We start from the raw sequence: 26,639 nt of genomic DNA on the forward strand, positions 1-26,639 counted from the left end.
TTCAGCATTCTGCTCATAGAGATCGCCTTAAAGAGGACATAAAACATGCACGAGGCCCACATTTGGAAATAACGAGAACATTGCCTGTGTTTTAAAATGCAATGTTGAGAAGTAAAGATTGATTTAGGCAGATTTTTTCTGCTCAGATTTTTTTAAGTATAACGACTAAAATCACTGCTCTTTTGCATTTTTAACCCCGCTATTCAGGGACCTGTCTCTCTCTTCAGATGTTAGATATTAGCCAAAAACAAATCATGGTAGAGAGGAAAGTTGAAACTGAGATGAGACCCCAGCATTATTAACATGTTAGTATACAATCAGAGAATTGGACCTACAATAAATTATTGGTGCAATGACAAACAGCAGTGTTATTTACACTGGGCCCTTTACAGAGGAAAAAACTAGAGTTCATTTATAGCAGAAAATAGTGTGATAAAGTGTTAAAGACAGAACAATGAGAATTTTTTTTCCTTTGGCTGCAGTCATCCTTTAACATTCCTGACAATTCCAAAGAATGCAGTCCACCTATGAATACACAGTAGTGTAGTGTTGTACCCTGGTATTGTTAGGTTTAACAGCGAGGCACAGCAGACTGAAGAAATTACACAAGTAGTCTTCCCCCAAAATAACACTCGTGAATTTGCTGAAAATGGTGCATTTTTGTTGACCCAGCGTGTTATGTACAAGCCTTAATTATGCTTTTGTCAGCAAAGAGCCTGGTAAATGGTATTAAACATTCACGATGGTGTGACTCTTATTTTAGGCCATAAAAAGACTAATTTGGGCTTGGATATTTACCCTGAGTGTGACAGTGTAGCTACACAGCAGGGTGACAGCAAATAGGGTGTTACTGTAAGGGGCAAAGAGGCATAGTTTACTTGCTCAGCCTCCTGGGCTAAAATGGCACACATGAAAACCTGCACACTGTTATGCAATAATATGGGCACATGCATCCAGACATGAATATGTCTATACATAAGTATGTGCTCACCAACAAAATACACACACACAAACTCCACAGGGCCAAAATAACACATGAATCTCAGTTCCCTCGCTGCAGCCCCCGGGGGCCAAAACAAGAAAGTCCTTCCGTGTCCCTGTAAGTGCCTTCTGAAGTTATCTATGGGGAGCAGAGTGGATAAAGGATGCCTGGGTCACAGTATAACAGCTGGGAGCCATGCAAACATCCAGTTTCTTTTACACTTGTGTTAGTGCTATCTGTCTCTCTCTCTCTCTCACACACACACACACACACACACACACACACACACATACACCAATGTAGGGTCACAACCAGGCAAGCCATATGTAGTGGCCAACCCCTTGGCTTGCTGTACATTTTATTAGCTTTGTGGCATGCAGGGCATTGTAGACCACAGCAATAGAGCGTATGGAAAACACAAACACAGTGGCATAGGCTGTTGCTGCTCTTAGAATGATCAAATTGATCATGTTTTATTGTTTTGTGTTGTGGGGCAAACACCAGACTCAGGGGCAATCTGCACAATGCCTTTATTAAAACACCTCTAGACCACTTTTGTGGATTTCGGCTCAGACACTGAAGTGTTATTCTGTTATTCTCTTCACTTTCATTGCTTCCTGGTTCACAGGGGACAGTGACAAATAAATAAATAAGAGGGTGGGAACTCCCAAGATAACAACATGCTGGAAAACACAGAATGCACCAGTCTACGTGAGGAGTTTTTGTCACTTTTAGTAGTTGGTCTTAAGCACACAAAGTAGAATATTAAGTTTTTCAAACTATACAACTACATTTAAAATTGTATACATGCTAAAAAAAATTATATATATATATATATATATATATATATAATTATAAAGATATAAAATATAGAAATATTCACCACCTTCAAAAAGTATTTAGAATTTTTACTTGTAGAGAGTCAATGTAGATTTTACAAGCAGAGTTCCTGTGGTATGTTCTTGACTTGTATTTTCTTGTATTGTATTGCATTTTTGTTCTTGCTAGTTACCGGTGATATAAGTTGACTGTGTAAAGTTGCGGTCACTGTAAAGTACAGGACAAGGATACTTAGCTACTGTTAACTCTCAGGGGCTAAATGAAACCATCCATTTAATAATCCTCCATATGTTATATCCATTATCTCAGTTTCCACTTAGTGAGTTAGTGTCCCAAACACATCTCTAATTTATTTGATTTAAGATGCAGGGCAGTATAATTTACCAGATTTAATGTCAAAATGTGGGGGATAGGAAATGGGGAAGGGGCCATTGCCCCCATCACTTTATGCCCTGGTCCAATTTGGCCTTTTGGCTGGTGTGATCACATCGCAAGATGGTCTTTAGTTCTGTTTATTTTTAATTTTTTTATTGATTCATTTATTTTCAGGGACAATGCACTGATCCACATCAGTGCATTGTAAATGTATATAAATAAACAAATATAAATGTGCAAATTAGCCAAAAGGTAATTTTCAGATTTGTTCCTTGGCCAGATGTTAAATAAGCCAGGAGGGTATTTTCTAGAGGGGATATTTAAGTTAAATTGTATACACTGTGTAAAAAATCAGAATAAGAATAATATAATTTGTGTTGTGAATCAGTGTTAAATACCAGCCAATCTGGTATTATGACACAATTATGATTGGAAAATATGATGACAGGTCAGTAATGGTCAGTGGATATCACCTAAATAGCTTGTGGATACAAATACTATTGAAGATGTGCTAATAAATACAGATGTGACAGCTACTGTACACATGTGTTACAGTGATACTGGGCCACAACCTTTGCTATAAATACAGTCTTGCCCTGGCAAAATATAGCGGGGATAGCGGAATGGCCTGGGAGGGACATCCAGCACTGTAGATCTGGTATGCCAGATTACTATACATATAACTCAATGTCCAATACCCTCACAATTAGTCCTTAAAGGCCTAGAGTAATGGTATTACCCAATATCTTTACCATCTCATATGCGGCAGGTCAAAGGTTCAGTGGTTCTCAATGGCAGCTAATAACAAAATCTGATCAAAATGCCCTCGAGCAAGACACTGTAAACCCACCTGCTTACTTAATACATATTTAACTGCTCCAGCTAAACACTTGAAATGCACATTTACATTTTGAATAAGCATAAAGCACTATTACATTTTTATAAATTATAAATCTGCCTTTTATGTTACCATAAAAAACAAAACATATAGTAGATCATGTTTCAGGGGAAATATGAGGTTATGTGTTACAATATTTGTGACCTGAGTAATCCAGTTGTCCCCTCATGAACCATTAGGGAGAGAGTATAAAATAGTACAGATGTCTTTTGCCTTCACTGCAGCCACATTAACCATTTATGTATTCTGGACTAAAGGCAATTTAACACGTGGTCTTTATGACCTTCATGATGCTTTATGAGGTCAAAGGTTGCGGGGAGGTCTGATGTTTTCACAGTAATGCAGTATTATGGGCTAAGCAGCAGATGCTTTTGTCAGAGCACAATTCTATTTACTTGACACATACCTGTGAAACACTACATATAATAAATTGATGCAATATACAACAAGGACACTTATTGCTGGCTGAGTAAATAAATAAATATGATTAAATGTGATGAAACGATGAAATTTAAAGCTACTATAACACCCATTACAACTCATCACACACACACACACACACACACACACACACACACACACACACACACACACACACACACACACACACACACACACACACACTATAATACAATATTTTATATGTAGTGACATTACAAGACACACTGTTGTTGTGACATGTGAACTGTAAATATTGTATTTACTGTTAAAGACAGTTTAGAACTATTTAAAGGAAAGCCAACCAATCACCCATGCCATACTTTTCACAATGTTTAAATTCACAAATTCTGTATTTCTGATTACATACCATATGCGTAATCAAGCTTTTCTCATCATTTAACCCAACACCTTTCAAAACCAATCATCCCACAGTGCTAACGTGTGACAGACAGACAGACACACACACACACACACACACACACACACACACACACACACACACACACACACACACACACATACACACACACACACACACAGCATGCATGATCTTTTGTATGTCCAGTTGTTTTGTCTTTGTACATGTCTGCTAATCAATGTAGTCTCATTTACAGGTGTAACAGGTTTAACTGTATGACTTTTGGGATAGAGATAGATGCAGTTTGCCCATATTTTGTTACATGTGAGTCCAGAACTTGGTTTGTGCAAGCCAGTATAAGACAACAATAACAAAAGAGGGAGTTTAGGAAGATCTAAGTGTGTGTGAGACCTTACAGAAAAGACAAAGTCCCTCTTTTGCAAAAGTCAAACCACATCATGAAGGACCTACTGTACTCTAAGCCAAAACATGTTTTTCAGACCACCAACAGTCCTCCTATCCAAGTGTTATTTTAGAAACTGCCCACAGCAGTGGCGGTTCTACATTGAATTACACCCTGGGCGAGACCCCCTTAGAGCAACCCCCCCTCAAAATGTTGTATATACTATATATAGTATACATTTATTTAAGTTCTGATAACTTATACTGTCATATTTTGTGCAGAATTGTGTTCATTGTCTTTCGGCAATGTTGGAGGTGGAGATTGTGCACCTTAAAAAGTGTGTTTCCTGTTGTAATTGCAATAGTTAAATAACTGGATTCGCTTAAGTGTGTTTTTCAAATGTTCTAATGAAGGATTTGTGCAATTGAGAAATATAATTTTCTCTTTCACTTATGTTGATATAATATATATATATATATATATATATATATATATATATATATATATATATATATATATATATATATAAATGTGCCAAGAATATATACAATCAGATATATAAAAAATGTAGAGCAGAGAGCAACAATAATATAAAATATTAAGAATAATATACAAATAAAATATAGAATAAATATTCTAAATAGCATAAATCCTTCATCACACAAATGTGAAAACACACTAAAGAGAATCTAATTGTTACACTATAGCACTAAGAACAGAAAATAAAATAAACTAAAACCTGATTTTCTGGCCTTCCTTGATCATCAATGATGTCATCGTATGAAATCTGCTCCCCTATTGAATGATTGATACTGATGATGGCAAGGCCAGCGAGCCGTTCCTGGGACATGGTTGACCTCAGGTATGACTTGATCAACTTTAGTTTTGAAAAGCTCCTCTCTGCTTGAGCCACAGTGACTGGCAGAGTAAGTGCAATCCTGAGAGCAGTCCAAAAGTTGGGGTAGAGCTCCAATAGATCCTTATCATGCATAAAAGTGATAAGCTCAAGGAGGCTCATGGTCCCCCCCCCCCCCTTCCCCTTCTCACACGGCTTCTGTGCACAAGTACGTCTCGCTGCAGCCCACAGCGAGATGCTCCTCTCTGTGCACAGCACCTTCTCAGCAAGCAGGGGCGCCTGCAGCTGCAATGAGCACCGATTTGCCAATTCCCCACACAGTGAAATGATAGATAATAGAAAACTGCTTTGCAGCACAAAGGATTTTTTTTTTTTTAAGTGCTCGTGCCAATTTAACACCTTGGGTTTGTGGTAGTGCACCCACCAAATACCAGATACCGGATACCGGATTCAGATTTTTGCTGGGTTTATTTTCTGGTTGCTTTACATTTTAAAAAAATGACTTACATGTAAGTGCTTTACGCTGCATTAAACAAAGACCAGTGGCCAGCAGCCCTTTTACAGCCAACCCCATCCCTTCAATCGCTATGCATTATTCTCTGTATTCAATTTGTCTTTATTTCTCAGTCTCTGGTAACTCAGAATCCCATCACTCTTTCAAGTCCTCTTCTTCCCAAGATGGACCTTTCCTCAGACTGAAGACAAAAACAGATCTGGGCTAAATTATTACTTACTCAGGTGACGCTAATATTTATTTGCCCTATTGATTAGATATTTATTTGTTGACAAGTTCCCTTGCTCATTATCTCCTCTTCACTTATAGTATATGTTACACAAAGGCAGAGTCACATAAGGAAAACATTTACATACCAGCTATGACTTTCTTTGTTCACATAGTATTTTTCTAATCTTGGATCTTTTCTATGTTTCATGGCCGTCTAATCCTCTAGTCTCTGCCCCTGTGTCTCCATCGTCATCCTATTTCAATTTTTCTATCTGCCGATCCACAGGCTGTGAGGCTGCCCGGAGGCACCTCCTATACTTTATAACACTGCCTTCATTACCCAGCCCGCTGCAGCTGGCCATAAATGAAAAACTGAAGATGTGGGAGGAGGGAAGTATAGGAAAGGAGAGGAATGGGTAAAAAATCACAGAACGAGTCAATTTTAAAAGCAATAGTAAGGGTAGAGATGGAGCAAGAGAGACTGAGAGTGAGTGAGCATGAGAGTGAGCAGGAGGTGCAGTATTCAGAGACACACTGAAAAGGGAAAAAAGTGAGGAAGAGAAAAGCCATAAAATCTAAGTTGGAAGTTATTGGAGACTGGCTGGATGAAAAATGCCATCGCCATAAAATAATATTACAATTGGTCTGGCCTTATGGCATTGATGAATATAGATGCTGCCCAGCGGGGTCTTTGGCTGGGGAGAAGTGGCTAATTTGAACAGCCATCCTACCTGTGAGGGCGGTAAAAAAATATTAAAGGAAATGAAATGAAAGGTTCACTGTCAGTTGTTTAGTTTATAGCCCCACATTTCCATCTCATAGCGGGTTAGGTGTCAGACAGAAGTCCCACTTGCTAAGAATATCTACCAGTGGGGGAGTTAGCCATATGGGCAGGATTTATCGTCAATATCCCTAAAATGAACTACAAACCCGAGCACATATGGACCCGCTGCAGCTTTAAACAAACATAATGTATGAGACAAGAACACTACAAGAATCAAACCTTCTCTCAAGCTTGCACACTGAAATTAAAGCTTTTTCTAACCTCATCCCACTCCAACACATTGTCAATAATCGGCCCAGAGGGGCCATGAGTACTGACAAATTGATGACAGCCAAGTGAAAAGGGACTAGCTGAAATCTGATCAGCTATATTGAGTGGAGGATATTGAAAAGACAGCTGGACATCTTAATTACTGCAACATCGTGGTAATGTCATTTTATCACATTTGAATTGGGTTTACAGAAGGCCATCAGCGAACCATTAGGTTTTTTTGATGGCAGAAGAAGTGAGTGAAACAAAAATGATTCTTCTTAATGTCTCTCAACAAAGATCAATGGTACAATCTCTGCAAAACTTGACAAACGTGGATAAATGATGCTGTAAGAAAACAACAGCAATATGCAGTATGTAATACATTTATTTCAAATTAATCAGCATTGTTGTTCTAGCAGGCTCAAAATCGATTTTGTGTAATGTTATTCTTTGTGTTTCTGCCCCACTTCCACCAACATATTTTTATATTTTGCGCATAAAATAAAATTATCTTCTGCAAAAAAAATCTACGTTTCATCTGGTGGTAGCACTTTACACTCTACAACTGATCCTGTAATAGCATATTACTTAGTGAAGTGTCTCTTACACGTCTCTCCTGCAGTTCCTTTCTTTTACATTGCCAGCACCACCGGAAAAAAACACTTGATTTATGCTTCATTCCAGTGTAATGGTTATTTTCCCTGAGACGATATCTGTGTGTGCTACAAGAGCCTGTGGTAAGGTCAAGATAATTTCAAGCCTGCACTGCATGGTGTAACCTTCATAGAAAAGGGAGAGTCAATAAATAAAGGATGGAAAAACAAAGGGGAAGGAGGAAAAAAACACACTTTAGATAAAGCTGACCAAATGATGGGGAAGTGAAGTGGTCTTATCTCCTCATGGCCTGCAAGATGGTTTTTAACCAAACCATCCTTCACACCTTGTATGTGTGTGTGTGTGTGTGTGTGTGTGTGTGTGTGTGTGTGTGTGTGTGTGTGTGTGCGTGTGTGTGTGTGTGTGTGTGTGTGTGTGTGTGTGTGTGTTAATGTGTGCACTTATTGCGTGCCAAGTATGGTGGCCTTGCTACTAAATTCTTCAATTGACTCAATTTCAGTACAGATAATGTATGTGTCAAATAAAAGGAAACAAATTTTAAAATATGAAAATAATTCTGTAATTTAATGATTCTGATTACGTTCCTAGTCTTGCCAAGTGGATTTAATACATTTACACATGGCCATTTATGTCTGCCAGAATACCTCCTCCTCATATATATTTTTTCATATCACCCTCTCTTTATCAATGTCTGACAGTCAGCCTTTGTGATCAGTAAAACACAGTTTTCTTATCTTGTCTCCACTCAGCACAATGTTATACGGTAAAAGCCCTACCTTACTTGACTATATAAGCCATTGGCGAACTGCCATAAAAAAAAAAAAACACCCTCCTACTGACCATTTTTATTAATGCCCAGAGCTATGGTGTGATGGTTTTAACATCACAATGGCTCGGACAATTTTTCAGACATTCTCTATTCCAATTTTTTTTCTTTTTTGTATGTTTTACCTATCTGCAGCTGTGCTCTACATGTCATTGTGTTGCTGGGCTTCCTTCCTTTTCTCCTTTCCTCTTTACTGATACACCTTTTCTTCCTTCCCTCCTCCTCCCACTCTCTCTTTCTACCTTCCCGCCTCGCTGTTTTGCCTCTCCATCCTTCTCACTGTACCTTTGTCTTTTGTTTAAAAAAAGGGTGAGGCTATTTGCACCCCTGGTACAATTAGCAGTGTATGCTACTCGTACCCTGGTGCAGTTAGAAGTGCTATTCATACCCTGGTGCAATTAGAAATGAATGCTATTCGTACCCCACCGGTGCACACCGCAATGTGTTCTAATAATACCCCGTCTGGTACAAATATCAATGTATGCTATTTGCACCCCTGTGCATTTACAGTACCTTGGCATATATTTACACACAGTTATCCATACTACTCATGTATTACACCTTTTTGGAATATTATCGCCCTGACATTCTTACCCTAACCATAACCAATCCCACTCCTCTTACCTAAACCTAACCAACCCAAACCAGAGCAGGCATATTCATGAGTCTTCCCCTACCACCCTGCAAAAAAATGTTCGCATTCGTGGGCCCTAACTTGCGCAATTGCATGCAAATGATCCAATCCAAAATGAAAAAAATAAGATCGCCTCACAGGGGAATCAACCTCCAGACCCCCAGACCAAAGGTCAGTGTTCTAACCACTCAACTAGCAGTTCTTACAGGAAGTTGTACAACTGTTTACCACTTGGTGTCTTCAAGCCTCGGTTGCTAGGTAACCATACTGTATACAAAAAATAGGTACTAACTAACAAACTAACGGTTGTATGCTTTCTAAAACAGAAAGCGCAACTGTAGTATCCATTTTCCGCTAGAAATTCAATTGTTCTAAACTTTAGAGACAAAACTTTCCTAATATGCCAGTTTTTGCTGTCATGGAAGATGAACGTCCCCCATGATTTCGGTGCACGCGAGCAACGTGTTTTTGTTGTTACGTCACAGAGTGTGAATAGCTCAGCTGTATGGCCGAGGCTATTCGTACCTGGGGGTGCAAATAGACACTCCGTTAAAAAAATCATTCAAATAGCTCTCTTTCAAAGGGGTTAACCGTGATGTAGTACCTCAGTGTGGAGTGGTGGAGACATAGACAACCCCAAACTGTCATGGATACCAATGTCACATGTTATCAGTGACTTACCAACACTCAACCACCGGGAACCCTGTAAACTATATGAAATTGCAGTAGGAAGCACACTGTGTTGTTTGTGCATGCATGGATACACACAGTTACTTAAACTCATTCTATCAAAACCTCATTATTTTACACATTTATGTAGCGATGCAACCCCCACCCCAACATACACACGCATAGAAACACTACTGTAGGTCACCCATATACTGTACTCACAAACCAACCATCTTGCCTCCGTTCTAACTCCAAGAGTGCAGCCCTTTGGAGTTGTCTTTAACATATGGACGGTTACATTTTGACATGAATCTCTAAGGTATTTCAGAAAAAAGTATTTTGTTTGTAATCCACATGTGAGCATTTACCACAAAAGGAGGCTCAACATCTGCACCAAGATGATGGGGAAAATATAGCCATCAGCAGTGCTTGAACAAAAGGGCAACCTCAATGCAAATGGCTTCTTTCAGAGTATGAAATGTAGCTTTTGTGTCATTAAGTTGATCACATGTACAGTAATAAACAACTTTGTTTATAAAGAAAGATTCATTCAAATACTGCCTCCAATAAGATATGTGACTTTAGGGTTTCTGCAACAGCGGCAATTGAGATATGCGCTTATGATTGTGGATCATTTAAGCACATAGATATGTGTGGTGTTTGTTGAAGCACAGAGTAGGAAAATCCTTGAGAGATTTCACAGATTGTACAGACAAATTGTACCTTAACCCTAACCCCAAGTACTGTTAAGAGAGGCCGTAAGAGTGAACTAACCAATATCTAAAATCTGGATCACTTAGATTCTGCGGTGTCGAAGCAATCTGACACAACTAGATGGTGCCTGAAATTTGGATAAATGAGGCTCCGTTGTGACAGTGTAATTGTAACATGTCATATTAAGCATATGTCTGGGAAGTAATGGCAGGCTGATTGTGGTTTGTGCTCATCACCTCCATCTGCTCATCCATCTGTCCTGACAAATACAGCTGATTTGCAAGCAAATTATGAAACTTCTCAAGTCGAACTAATTGGAGACCTTTGATAAGGCTGTGTTAAAATGACCTAATTCATTTTGTGATGTGATCTTGATTGTCTATAGGCTAAATTCACATCAATATTAACTATTGTTGCAGTCCCTATTTTAAATGCGTACTTCATTTATACTCCACTGTTTTTTACCTCTACGGTAGTAACATCACATAGATTGACAGTGATGACCCTCTGAAACAGCTACTAGACAAACTTAAAGCCATTAGAATAAGTTTTATGTAGCAGCAGGGCATCAAATTGCCTGACACAAGTGAACGTTTTTGCACATGCAGTAGAATGATCAGACCAGTCTGCATGACTGTCACTGGCTGTTTTTTAAACTGCTCACACCCAGCCCATCAGAGGTGAATCAATACACACAAGAGTGACAACCCTGGCTGTAGTTACAATAAAAGGTATCTTAGAGCAGTGCCTGTCAATATTTAAATATCTGAAACTGAAACCGTTTGTCCATCTGCTGCTTTCAAAATAGTGTTTTGCAATTCAAGCTGGAAGAGTCCTTTTTAGGTTATTTGAACCAACTCCTCCCCAACACCAATACAACCAACACAATCACAGACATTTCAACATGCAACCATCCACAGCTTTCTAAAAGTCAGAAAAACACCTGCCATGTGTGGTGGCTGCACCTTTGGTACTTCCCATCCTGTGTATCCCTCACTGAATCCCTGTGTGACTTAATGCAATATAATTGTCCCAGATGAATGGTCCTCCAGGGAAACCAAATGACCTCTCACAATAGAGAGACTGGGGGCTAGAGCAGGAGAGAGGAGATGATTCTTGCATAATAAACTAAGAAATTACTCTAGAGCAGCACTGTGACAGCATGATGTTTAAGGAACAGAGCCATGGATACAATAAGGTGTTAGATGCATGCAAGATTCAGGACTAGTTCATTGTCTGATAAATTTGAAAATTACACTTACTGTATGAAGCCAACAGCACTTTATTTTAATCTACTAACTCCACCTTTGACACTATGTTCAAATGGTGGCACTGCCTCCTGGTATTTTGTTCAGTCCAGTAGAGAGCTACAAATCCATGGTTTGGCAAGTTAAGTGCTTAATAGACTGAATTAAAAATATGCTGTGGTATTTAGAAATGACAACAAAAAATTAACAAACAAAAGAGTTTGTTGCAGTGAATCAAGCCCATTTTGAGAGATTAGGATAGCCTCCATGGAAATGAGATTGAAAATCAACAGCGTACCTTTAAAGGTTTGACCTACAGCAGCCCCATTATGCAAATTATGTCATTTGTAAGGATATACTTATGTGAGTAGCAGGTTTTATGTTAACCACATTTACACTGTAAGAATTAGTTCCTTGTCTGGGATATAGTCTGAGCTATCACATTTGACACCCACCCACTTATGTTGGAAAACCACTGATGAATAATAAAACTATGAATTTGAAAAAATGCATAAGCATATGAGTGAATTATAAACAGAAGGTACAATATATGCAGCCTGATGGCTGAGGAATTCTCACATCAGCTACCTCTGTATCAAGGCTGAGGGTGGCATTACATAAGTGAAAGCTTCCTCTTTCACTGAAATCTTCACTATTGAATATTTAACACCAAAAGCATTTAGTTAAACGTTGCTCTTCAAAAGGAACTTAGAGTACAATAAACTCTTTTATGTGAATGTTGCTATTGGTAATATGACAAAAATTCTAGTAGGCCTACTAATGTGATACAAAATACATCTCACACAAGATCAAACTTGTGAGGTTTTAAAAGCAGAGAGGTTTTTTTTTTTTTTTAAAGTCTGTTCTCTTTGCTGATCAAAAGATTTGTGGGATTCATCTAAGTGCTTTTCCCTGTTTGGTTTGATCCGGACACAGAGAAGCTATTATCTGCAGTTGCGGTTTCCTTGATGTCTAAGTATGTTCCTGTGTCAAGGTGACACCCACCAACTTGTCAGGGAATGCACATGTCAGATAGTAAAATATGTTTTTTGCTTGAAGGCAAAGACTCTGCTGAAGACTCAATCCAACCCTCTAAATTACTCTCTCACTCCCTCTCTAGTACGCAGGAGCATAGCACAAAACTCTTGACCCTGTACATATGCATTCTCCATGGGCCCCTTTCTGCATCCATCACTATTCATCATAGTATCTTTGTGGGCCCTCCTCACATGAGGGGCCTGTATATCTGGAAAACAGAATATTTTATTCTGTTTATATATATTTATACATATATGGTATGATAAAGAAAAGAAAAGAAAAATCCAAAACATTTTAAATAAATTATACTGAATAAATTGAATGATATGTGGAAACAGCATTCTGGTCAAAGATGTCACATGTAGTAGTAACAGAGCAAAATGATTAATAAGAAAATATTCTGCTCACATGAATACATATTCACAATATTGTCACTATGAAAAATACATTATTTTATATGTAGTGACATTACAAGACACACTGTTGTTGTGACATGTGAACTGTAAATATTGTATTTACTGTTAAAGACAGTTTAGAACTACTTAAAGGAAAGCCAACCAATCACCCATGCCATACTTTTCACAATGTTTAAATTCACAAATTCTGTAATTTGAATATAATGCCAGTAGTGTGATTACATACCATATGCGTAATCAAGCTTTTCTCATCATTTAACCCAACACCTTTCAAAACCAATCATCCCACAGTGCTAACGTGTGACAGACAGACAGACAGACAGACAGACACACACACACACACACACACACACACACACACACACACACACACACACACACACACACACACACACACAGAACAGTGCTAAACAAAATAGAAAAGATATTTTGTGACAGACAGACAGACAGACACACACACACACACACACACACACACACACACACACACATACACACAGAACAGTGCTAAACAAAATAGAAAGGATATTTTTATTATAAACACACCCAGGGGAGGGCTGCCTTTGCCTTCTGAGTACTGAAAATAACTCCAAGGTCAGTGAGCTTCCATTAGGGATTCATACCACAGCAAAGCGCTAATTAATTAGGCCTAATGTGAGACAGTGGTCGGATTGTCAGCTCGTTCCCTTGTAGGAGATAGAATGCAATGCACTGCTGGTCTTTTGGAGGCTATTTCAGGTCAAATGAAAGCTTGTTTTTTTGCCTTATTAGCCGGCGAGACTTACAGTAGGTACCTCACATTGATGTCTGATAAGAAAAGGTGAGGTTGTGATATAAACTTATGTGGCAACATAATGGCTGTAATATGGTGTTAATAATTTTGCTAAAGTACTTTCATATTCTCAGGAGAAGAATGGAATTTTGGAATTGTGTGAAATTATTGAATTCTCTTATTAACAAGACACATCCTCAGCAGACACAAACTGAAATATCTTATATGCAAACACAACAAAGATTGGAATCTAGCTGGTGAAGAGAAGTATGTGTGATTATTACCAGATGCCATTTGACAGCTGGTCCATCAAAGGACCATAGTTATGTTCTTTTACTATAAATCATACGTGCCTTATATTACTGACAACCATTTTCAGATCAGGTTTGAGGATTTTGAATGTATTTTATCTACCTCACACCAGTTTCCATTCATTTCCATACAGTATATACAGAGACATCGCATTGAACATCATCTCTGCTTTAATATTACATTACTGTTGTGGGTTGCCAAATTGCCAAATAACAATATCATAACTTAACTAAAATAGAAATGTGATGGATCACCTAACTGGGTCTAATCACCACTAGTCTTGCATAGCCAGACCTTCCTCCACAGCGCTGCGGAAGAGGGTCTGGTTAGGCCACACAGCATTCCGGGATAGGAGAGAAACGTGCTCTGGTTTATTGGCATTTCTTTAAACCAATCACAGTCGCCATGGGCGGTGCTAAGGGCTGCACAGAGCCCCGGTGCCTCTGCAAAATAGCCTCGGGAAGGAACTTGTTTTGGTGGAACATGTGTCTGTTCAAAAGTTGTTTTGGTCATTCAACAGAAAACTCAAATTGGACAGATAGTCTAGCTAGCTGTCTGGATTCAGTGTCTGTAGAGATCTGAGGAGCAGTTAACCATAGTCCTCATAAATTGACCGGTGTTTAAAATTCCAACACAAAGAAAACGGAAGGTGACGGACATCCAGCCGAAAAGAAGGACATATGGCGGAATAAGTGAAAGGTCGTGGATATAGACTAAATCACCAAAGACTCCTCACATATTTCTTCAACATTTCTCACTGTGCATTCTTTGTCAAACAAATTAATTTAATCACAAAAGTTCCTCCTGATTGATGGAAATAATTGGTTAACAGCTGTCTGGAAATGTAAACACATAAAAATTATAAAACTTGCTTTGAAAAAAGAACAGCTGTATGAGAAGACAAGTTAAGCAAATACACTCAGCAATATCCATACACCTAGAAAATTAGGCAACACAATAATAATAATAATAATAATAATAATAATAATAATAATAATAATAATAATAATAATGAATAACCCCACTGACTATGGGCAAAGGTCAATTTCAGCTTTCAGAAAAATTAAGTGAACTAAAACCAAATCAGTGTGAATGTAGAATTGTCATATAATTGGTATGAGCTGCTATACTGTGCACCGCACCACCATGCTGGATAACAAAAACCTTAATTAGCTTATATATGTACCTTATATATCTATTCCATATATCATAAAGCAGATATTAGATAAACCTTGAAGCTGAATATTGCGTGGGAACAAAACCCCTCTCCTTCGGTTTTATCCAAAGGACTTTAGATATTAGACAGATGAACTTAATCAAGAATATGTATTCATGAGGAACAGGACAATATCCCTCACCTCTTCATACCTCCCTGCCTTCACATATCTATGGAACATCTTTTGCCTGTTCAGTCATAAAAATAAGATGCACTGTGGGACTAAATTAGATTTCATAGAAAGAGAGGTGTGTTATTTTCCTGTGACAATAGTCCTCTTGTTGCTGCTTTGCATAAACACAGTCAAGCACGTAGACTTAGACACACTCACTCATGTGTACACACATACTGTCAAATAAATTTTTCTCTGAAATACAGATGGACACACTTTCTTTTGCTCATACACAGACACGTGCACACAAACATACACATTCAGTATATTCTATTAAGTCAAGCCCAGTCATCTGAAAGAGACTGTGTGAATAAATGTTATTGGTAATGAAATCCATCTTAGTATTCAATCATATTAGTTCTGAATTGGATCTGACAACGATATGATGACAATCTGGCAGCAGTGGAGTTCATAATAATCATATTCTCCTCTTTACAAAGACCAAATGAGAACTCAGAGTGACTAGGCTGGCTCCTTATGGTGCATGTGTATTTTTTACTTCACATTGTGAGTCAAATTATTTCATTTACATATTTGACTGGAGGTGAGATAGTGGTAATGAGAATCTGTTAGATGCACAGAGAGAGAGCAAAGAACATGAACGATGAACGCCTGCCTATGACTGTGCATATTCTACCAGTTAATATGGAATAAAAGCTGCACAGCTCTCCCTTGGATGTTGCTAAATTAACTTTTTTTAATCAATTGCTTTCTGGGGTCATGTTAAGTTCATGGTCAACTCTAAAAACATTTGATGACAGATTAGATGTCATAACTAAGGAAGGAGACATGAACAACACCAGTGCCCATTGACATTCAGTATTCAGTTTACTGAGCAACTTTTTAGGAATATGTACAGAACAATAAAACTCCTTGGCAGGCTTACGAGCACATAGACCAACTGTTTGCCTTTTTCATGTTTGCTATTGTATGGTAATATTAGATGTTACGAACAGAACAATGGAAGCGCATTTTATTCTACTAAATACCATGGATTTCAGTATCTACAGATATGACATGCAACTTTAAAAGGACATAATTTGGCCTGGGCGGTGTATTGTTGTATATTCACACCCTGTGACTTCACACCTCCAGGCCAAAACACAACAGTATCTTGTTGAGAGAAGCCTGAAGCTGTTTGCACATTACCAAAACCAAACACTCAATGTAGCACCAATAAAATATTTTCTGATGGAGAGAGAGCATTGAGGCAGCAATGCTAGAGAAAAATAAGTGTAACAAATCTATACCAGAAGCATTGAGGCAGCAATGCTAGTGTATAATAAGTGTAACAAATCTATGCCGAGGCGTGAACCTCAAAGTTCAAGTTGTGTGTGTTGGGAGCAAGTGGTATGCAGGAGAGTCTATTTTTTATGTGCACTTGTGTTTGATTGATCTCAGTTTATAGAACTGTCAATGCTTCTTTTACTTTTAGGTTCAAGTACATTGCTGCTGCAGGATACAGTTGCAACAGAGGCATTCACCATGGATGTATTACAAAGGATCAGCTATTTTCAAAAGCTACATCATTTGTGCTTCAACAACATTTCAATGTCACTCCTGCGCCTCTTTTCCAGCAGACTGCGATACTTGAGTTTTGTCATGTGAAGAACCCTCTACACATGGACTGAGTAAGTATGTGATGACTACATGCTTGCTGTTCTCCTTTACCTTAACGCAGAATTATTATAAAAATTATTTTAATATTAATTAATTAATTAATATTAATTAATTAATATTCAAAAACATGCTCCACATACCATCACTGCACTGTATTCAATTTGGTAGATGGTTTAATCCAAAGTGCCTCGCTGCTATGTATGAGTGCTTGCTTTTTTGGCAGATGGGCCCAGTGGGACCTAGACCCCTAACCCTGACAGTGTTAGCACCATATTAAACTCACTGAACTACAGTACAGCAGCACCATACATCACTTAAGTGGAACATTTTTACTTTTAAGCATGTAGCCTTTGGTACTGCCTGCCCCAGATAGCTACTGACAGCTCACAGTGTGCAAATCACAATGTGGATGTTCAGTCTAGGTCCTCCTGTGAACACTGCTTTAATCTGGAAATAGATTTAATATAAAAAAGTAATGTAAGGTCTAATGTTGGGATTTGAGTATTTCAGAATGTGCTGAATTCATCAGTCTGCCATGCTATACAGTACCTACCACTGAAGATAACAAGGTCATGTCTATGGTTTTTCCTCTTGTTTTTCATCTTTCATTTAGCAGTCCAATTCATTTAGGATGGGAATTATTGGTATGTATAAGCCTCTAAATATTAAAGCCCAGCATGCAGACCAAAAAATGAATGGGAACAGTTCTTAGCCTTCGGTGACCTCAAACTCATCTTTTTTTAAATTAAACAAAAGCCTTTGCCAAGAAAATAAAGAGAGCAACCTTAATGCACCGTTTTAAAGCCTTTTGATACAGAGACAGTGAAAGGGCTACATGAATGGACGTCTCTGTCAAATGTTTTGAAAGAATAACATACAGTATTCAAGATCTAGTTATCGTAGTGCAGGGGCGGATTGGCCATCTGGCAATTCTGGCAAATGCCAGAGGGGCCGGACCATTTTTTTTATGTGGGCCGGTCAGATTCTTTTTCTTTTTAATATACAAATAAAAAATAACAAATAAAGTCGACCGACCCAGTCAGAGGTTACTCAAATTGGGACGTTCAGTCAAAATCAAAGCACGTCACCTGAGGTGATCATGCTGCTCTGGGGGATCGGTTACGCAGCAAGAAGCCGCTGCCTACGGGCGCAGAGCTCCGCTGGAGCTCCGATCGCTGTCTGTCCGTGCGGCCGTCTGACGGCGTCAGTATTAAATTTACACAGTTTCATTACCGGTTAAAAACATCTCGTTGCGTTAAATAGTAGTCTAATTCGTTCGTACAGTTGGTTTTAATACCTAACCGGCAATTTCCACTGGATGCGGAACGTCTGCGGAACGTCGACGGAGTCATTAGGTTTCCATTAAAGTCAATGTGTGTATTTCCACTGACTGCAGAATGTCTGCGTCCCTACTCCGTCCCAGTTCCGTCAGTCCGCAGCCCTCCGGAGCAGATACGCAGAGCTTCTATTTTTGACGGACGACGGAGAGCTCCGCAGCAATTCAGCACAATTCAGATTGTGCGGACAGGAAGTCGAGCACAGAAACAAAATAAAACATCCGGTTACTTTTCAAAATAAAATACACCGTGCTCACGGCAGGTCATATTTCCCTGCACTACACCTTGGAAACACAGCACAGAGTTGTTTCCCCTCTACTCCTCTGGATGGAAACAAACTGTTGTTGGTTTTGTGGTTCTGTTTATAGAAACTACATCCTGTTATATCGCGTGAACATACGTGAATTCGCGAGATCTCGTAGTCGGCTGGCCGCAGCCGCTACGCAACAAATCCGGACCTGGTGGGTATTGACGGACGGCGGAGCACGCAGCCGCTCCACAGCAGAGCCGGTCCGCAGACGTTCTGCATCCTGTGGAAATCCACGGTGAGGAGAAGTGTAGGCCTATAGGAGTAGTACACATGAAAAAACTGAACAAGCAGCGTCGTTCTGCTCTGTCTTTCTGCTGTGCCCCATTCATGTAGTGTTTAGTTTTACACTATGTAGGTTAAACTCCACAATTAATACGTGGTTCACATGTACAGTATGCATGAACTGTGGTTCAACATCACTGATAATTTCTGATCAATAGAATGTAGAAAACATTACACTTCACAATGTTTTGTATCCATAACATGATTGTGTTATTGTACAATTTAGCAGTAAAAGCAGTAGCCTATGTAAGTCAATCCTACATTTTTCAACTTGGGAGGAAAACATGCTCCTTGGGGAAAAAACAAAAACCCTGTTCATGCTGTGTGTTGTCGTATCCGGCCCATGTCCCAGATGTGGAAGCCCCCTTACTGGACTACTGAATATAATAATATTCCATTATATTTTGTATTTTGAATTGTTACCTGCCACCAGAATTTTGTGATTTCCTTGCCATAAATATAAACGTTTTTACCATAAATTGGTGCCTTAAAATGTATCAGAATGCAGGAATTGAAGTCTTTTACCCTCACAATTCCATGGGGGAGGACCCCCAGACCCCCCCTGCTTTATGTGTTCCCCCAAAGGCCAATTCTTTAAAAAGTAGTAAGCATTGTTTGCCAGTTACTTACATTAACTATTTAAAAATCTGTTACATATGTCCTAAAACATGTACCCACTTATCTTAAGGTAATTTTTTTCAAACTCTATCTCTGTTCCTCCACTCTTTTCTCTTTCATGTCTTTCATTCGTGGTATCTTAATTAAACTGCTATATTGAATTGAGTAAATGTTGCTTATTACCGAATAAACTAATACAAAAAGCAAACTTATCCCGCTAAAGTAACACATAGACAAACAGTGTCCAAAATACCTTTCTGCATGTCTGTGGAGTGTCAGTGGGAGGGAATCCACATGACCATGGGCAGAACATGAGAACTCGAGCTGGGTTAAAATCCAATCTTCTTGCTGTGAGGTGGGAGTGCTAACCACTGAGCCAATGTCTATTATACATGCACTGGTAATTATTATGGTTGACTAAAGTTTTTCCTTCTGTCACAGGCAACAACAAGATTATCAGACTGCAAGGAAAATGAAACTTGTCGGTGTGGAAAAATGACTGCTCTGCATGCAAGCTAAAGCATTTTACTGTATGAGTTTTGTGTGCAAGTCTACTTAATGTTCCTGTAAATGAGTGTGAGTAGCTGCGTCTATTCCTGTGTGCATGGATCGGACTGGGAACAAGATTCGGCCTGGCAAGTTCCGTCTGCCAGGAGTGCCAGATTGCCAGTCTCAGCCCAAATGTATGTCAACCCATACAGGGAGGAAAAGTAGATGAGCAGTATGTTCTCAGTCTAATGCCTATGCAAGTGCATCTGTGTGTAAATGAAAGGTGAAACATAAGCGACACTTTGACTTGATCATGAGCCTCCTAAATGCAGTGTTAAATGAAAATGTCACATTGTTGTTAATGTGTCTATGTCAAGTTTTGATGCATAGACTGATAGATCCTTGATGCTATCTGCCTACCTGCCTCGAGTATGAGCAAAACCATAAACAGGAGAGTCATACCAGCTCGGACGTCAATAAGGTACAACAAAGATGCTATGGCAAGGGGGAGCCAGGACACCAGGTCAGCAGGGGGATGTCATCATCCCACCGTCAATCCCAGGTTAGGTACCAAGCACTGGAAGGTATTCCTAGGTATTGTCTCCTCTTCCTGCATGTTGCGTTTAACGTGAAAATGAGACTGAGTTGGCCTGGATGAGTGTTTACTTTCCTCCCTAAGAGGGTTGTGCTAAACTGACTCACCCAGCCGCCGCGTTGTTTCACATTCTGTCTTCTGGAGCCGGGCCTGCTCGTCTCGCATTGACTTCTCCGCCAGCCCGCTCCTTGGTGTGTAGTTCAGGTTTTAAAAGGTGTATTTACAAAAGTTGTGTTGTTTTCAGAGTCTTTGTCTTCAATACAGTCCCTCCAGAAAAACGTGATTATGCGATTGCATAATTCAATGCATAATCAGCCAAAGTCCGCATATTTATGCAGGCGACGCATTTTTTCAAATACGCCGCACTTTCGCCGCATAAATTGCAGATTTCCGCGCAAAATATGCGGGGCTTGCATGATTTCATAATCCCCGCATTTTCGTTTCAAAAGAGTCACATGTATCTTAGCAGAAAGTTGAAAAATGTTGTGTTTACATTACACAAGAGCAGCCATTTTCCCCTGTTGCCATGGGAACGTTATGAAGTGACGTAATTACGCGACGTGAACATCATCGAAAAGCTGCAAACCTCGCGATGAAGCCATGATGAAACCGCAGTTTTTGCAAGTTCCCGAAATTTTTGCAAGTTCCCGCAATTTCATCGCATAAAATTGCATAAATATCCTGCATATTCCATCGCATTTTTTAAGAAAACGTGCCACATAATCAAGGATTTTTGCCCGCAACAATCACAAAAAAACTCCGCATTTTTCTGGACGGACTGTCAATAGTCTTTCTGCATGGTAAGGTGTTTTCTCAGCGTCAGCCTGCAGCATGCTCGCTTCTGTCTTCCTCCTTCCAGAATCAATCTCAATCTCTCCCACCTGCCAGTGGGCTGGGTTGAATCAGCTTCACACAAACACGCCCCTCATGTGTCATAGGTCATATCAGTTCTGACCCTTATCAAAACTAACCACATAATTTCCTGAAAGAACTACACTGGAAGGACGATGAAAAGGACCGCCCAGGATGGGGTGAGTGGGGAATTTATATATATAAACTCTGTGATGTAGATTAATAGGCCTACATAAGATCACTCTTTCACATTTACTATGTCTATTTTACTGTCACTATATCATGTAGTCATAAGGCTATAGACTCCCTGTGATTATCAATTATATTTACTGAGGACTGTATCCATACATACTCTGCAATTACAAACGCACATGTTATAGGTTTACAAAGTGAAAAAGCCCAAAGTCCACCCCAAAGGGACTTAACATCTTCCAGAGAAAACACTGTTCACAAACTGCTCCAAACAGCTCTATTGTAGTCCAGCCTTTACTTCCGTGACGAACGTGCGTCACTTTGTAACACACGTTATAATGCTCGCCTAGCTGCTAGCGTGGCACTCCCTCATACTCTGCAATTGACTAGCTAGCAGTACTTACTGCTCATGTGCGACTCCCAACAAAGATGGTACAGAAGTGAAATGCCTCACTCTGTAGCTAAAACAGAGACCTCAACACACAGGGTAAAAAGAGGAGCTGCAGCAATGTGCAGTACAACAAATATATGGTGTTTTTAAAATTAAATCACATAAACCTATTCTGGTACAACCTCTTAATACAATTATGAACCTGAAAATGAGCATAATATGAGCACTTTACACAGGATACACAGCTGCACAGACTGTAGTTTTCCGCATTTCCTCCAGAAAAAAGTAGCAGTTTGTTTCTAATAAATATGTGGGTGTTACTGTAAGTATCAATGTTGGCCACCACAATTGAACAGACAAAACAAAGGTTGAACCACAGACCAGAAAATCCACACAAGACCAAAGATCCTAATGCGTTGAGGCAAGCCAGCATGCTGTACACAAAAGTAGACGTCAAAGGGACTATAAGAAGAGATGCAGCAATGTATGGTTATCTCTTTTGAACAGCACTGTATCTTACTCTAGTCTACACAGGGTGTTTTTACTGTACATCTTAATATAAACTTAGCACAAAAAGTAAGGAAATTTGTGTTTGGTAGATTATTTCTCTGTGGTAACAATGCTTTTTGGCAATAAATCTTATACCGTTGGAAAGCCTGTTTAGTTCCCTTTCAAATGCTGCCCCATTTGTAAGGAAAATGCATTTGTGGGATGAGCAGCAGTGCTGAGTATGTGGGTTGCACCCATGAAAAATTTGCCAAATCTTCTCTGCCAATGCCAAACAGCTTATTCTGCCATTGACTCGTTTGGTGTTTGGTGGATTGGATGATTGAAGTTTGAAGAAACAAGACATATTGGCAATTTAACAATTTATTCATTTCACAAACAGGAGCTTCAGTAGCATGTGGAAGACCCATGCACAGCCACAACAGCCTGGCACCTCCTCCTCATGCTGGTCACCAGCATGGTCACACACTGCTGTGGGATGGCATCTCATTCTTCAACCAGCATTTGTCGCAAGTCAGCCAACGTGGTTGTGTTGGTCACTCTGGCACGAACAGCACGCCCAAGCTGATCTCACAAGTGTTCAATGGGGTTGAGGTCAGGACTGCTAGCAGGCCATATCATCTTCTCCACTTCCACATTCTGGAGGTAGTCTCTGATAAACCCCACCCTGTGGGGGCAAACGTTGTCATCTTGGAGGATAGAGTTCGGTCCCAGACTGTGGAGATATGGGATTGTATGGAGTGATATTCCTATCTTTATTCAAGAGCGCATTATTTCAATTTGAGAGCATTTCTCACTAATATTACGTTCAGATGTTGTAATAATTCCCCAATATCTGAAAAACATACAACAGTGATGTAAAAACTGATACAAACAATCCAGTTTCTTTTGTTTTTCAGTTATATTACACTTTAGGTTTTACTATTGCCTCTAACAGGAACATGGTTAACCAAACGAGGAAAAAATACAAAGTGGGGTCATTAACACCAGTTGTAAATACACTCATACTGTCCGTCATATGTCGTTCAATCTAGCTAGCTAGCTAAACTACCGGTATAAAGAAAAGCTATTTGTTTACGGACATCAAGCTAGGCTAGCTATGGCTAGCGCCATATGCTACGTGCTTAATTTATGTTACTCACCCTCATAGTTGTGTACGTAACTTGATATGTCCCACTTCAAAGCTTTCTCCCGTTTCCTGATGGGTGCAGGTGAAAGAGCGTCGACCATTCTGTGCACATTATTGACATATACTAATAATAAAGCGATGCACGGTGAGGGTAAATAAACTTGGGTTACAGAGGAGCCGTCCACAACGGATGTTCTAACATAAATGAACGCACCCTCAACGGGTCAGGGATCATTTCATTGGTCAACACTACAGTTGGCATTTTATTGGTTGCTGAATTTTGATAGGGTTGTCACACAAACAATCCGAGAGCGCAGGAAAAATCCGAGAGGAGAAGATTTCCAAGCGCGCAGAATCAGCCTGAGTGCAAGGAGAAATATCTGAGTCCAAGCACAAAGTTTGAGCATAAGCACAGCAAATCCAAACACGAGCAGTGACTATTTGAGTGTGAGAGCAAGGTTTTGAGGGAAATTATTACAACATCTGAACATAATATTAGTGAGAAATGCTCTCAAATTGAAATAATGCACTCTTGAATAAAGATAGGAATATCACTCCATAGGATTACCACTCGTTTTTCCAGTGAGGGAGATGCCGCCCCAAACCATCACACTGCCTCTACCAAAAGGTGTTACTCTATTGGTGCAGCAATCAGCATAGCGTTCTCCGCGTCTTCTCCACACTTTGACCCTATGATCTAACTGCTGTAGGCAGAATCATCCAATCCACCAAACACCAAACGAGTCAATGGCAGAATAAGCTGTTTGGCATTGGCAGAGAACATTTGACAAATTTTTCTTGTGCGCAACCCACATACTCAGTGCTGCTGCTCATCCCACAAATGCATGTTCCTTACAAATGGGGCACCATTTGAAAGGGAACTAAACAGGTTTCCAACGGTATAAGATTTATTGCCAAAAAGCATTGTTACCACAGAGAAATAATCTACCAAACACAAATTTCCTTACTTTTTGTGCTAAATTTATATCGCCAACACTGAGAATCTCACACATTACACCTCCAGTTTTTTTAAATGCATTGCGGTTTAATTGTGTATTATAATAAAGCTTTCTCACAGCTGACTTCTTTTGTGTCAAATACATGAAACTAATAATGGCTGCATTCAGGAGTAGCTGGTCCACTCGCAGCACTTTGGTATAACACATACTGGCTCATTGACACAGCTAAATGGACCAGAGCCTTTCCTTAATGTTATTAATTGTTCCTGTGCTTTTGGTGCCATTATGACAAGACAGCATGTCGCCAAAGAAAGGCCTGTTAACTGCACACTCGGTGATCTCTTCAATTTTTGTAAACTGGGCAACATGAGGAATTATTGTCATTAAAAACAGAATACTGTCTAAAAATTACATTGGTATGCTGGTAAAGGTCTTTTTTTCAGCAGCACAGAATGAGACTATTTGATCTTTTGAGAAAGAGGAAGGTAGAAAGTAAAGTACTAAGCTGACACACACAATGCCCAGTCACAGAACAATTCAACAGAACGTACTTGCATTTTTTCACTTGACTTGATCCGTTACATTTCTAATGTAACTATGTGCTGCAGACCTAATCAAATCATGGAGCTATGAAGTAATAAAAAAATGGAACAACCACATAAACTATATATCAAAATACACCTCTTCAATAACAGTTCAGCATGGGAACAACGTCCACTCCTTCATAAACAGACACAAAAAAAGAAAAGTGGATAGGGGATTAAAACTAACAAAAGAAAGTAGAGGAGACAAATCCTACAGAGACAAAACTGACCGATGGAGAAAACACAGCCAGACCAAGGAAATCATAAACAAGCATGCACAAACAGAAAAATATATTGAAAGAGTAATATAAAGTAACACACAGAGAAAGATGCATTTGGCACCACTGAGAGGAACATAAACAGAGAAAGTTAGGAAGAACGAAACACGTGGAATGAGATGTGAAAGAGATGATGAGCAAGGGGAAGAAAGTTTGTGTTAGTTTTTGCTATTTTTGCTGTATGACTCAGACAGTAATGTGGTCGCCCGATGATTCACCCTGCTGCTTCAGCCTCGGTCTCACTGAAAGGTTAAAGCTTCTTTTAAACTACCTGTTAAGGCTTCACTCTTTCTCTCCCTGTCTATACCACACTTGCTTTCTGTGTCGAAGAGTGTGTGTGTGTGTGTGTGTGTGTGTGTGTGTGTGTGTGTGTGTGTGTGCGTGCGTGTGTGCGTGCGTGTGTGTGTGTGTGTGTGTGTGTGTGCGCGTGTGTGTGTGTGTGTGTGTGTGTGTGTGTGTATGTGTGTGTGCAGCTTACTGAATGTGTGTTTACATGTGTGTATGTGTACATACTGTGTTTTTTACTCAGCGCCAGCCGCGGCAGGGCCTATTCTGTTGCACAGAGTCTGTGTTATGACAGAAGACTCTGGAGTCAAGAGGTTAGTGCCAGTTACTTTGAAAAATCCAAAAGCTGGAAAATCGCTGAACAGATTTGTTTTTGATCAACTGGATTTGCTTGGCAGTTGCCTCGATTTTGTAATGTTCTCGAGTGTTGTTTCACAGAAGAAGCAAGACAACAACTCAAACCAGAAAGAACAATCCTGCAAAGGCATAAATATCATCATCTTCATCCCTGCCACTGTCACAATATTGCCATCAATATTAACATAATCAGCATCAATATAATCTTCATCTTCGTCTTCTTCATCATCATCATCATCATCATCATCATCATCATCAACATCATCATCACAATCACATCATCACTAACCCACAATACTTTTCCACTTAC

The 26,639-nt window shown here is 39.4% G+C and overlaps 1 protein-coding gene across 3 annotated transcripts in view; it reads right to left on the reverse strand.

The window, feature by feature from the left end:
* LOC116060611 (MAM domain-containing glycosylphosphatidylinositol anchor protein 1) overlaps positions 1-26,639 on the reverse strand; it is a 195,929-nt gene that overhangs the window by 87,782 nt on the left and 81,508 nt on the right. The window lies entirely within an intron of this gene.

Source organism: Sander lucioperca, chromosome 3 (genome assembly GCF_008315115.2).
Source record: "Sander lucioperca isolate FBNREF2018 chromosome 3, SLUC_FBN_1.2, whole genome shotgun sequence".
In the NCBI taxonomy this organism is placed as follows: Eukaryota; Metazoa; Chordata; class Actinopteri; order Perciformes; family Percidae; genus Sander; species Sander lucioperca.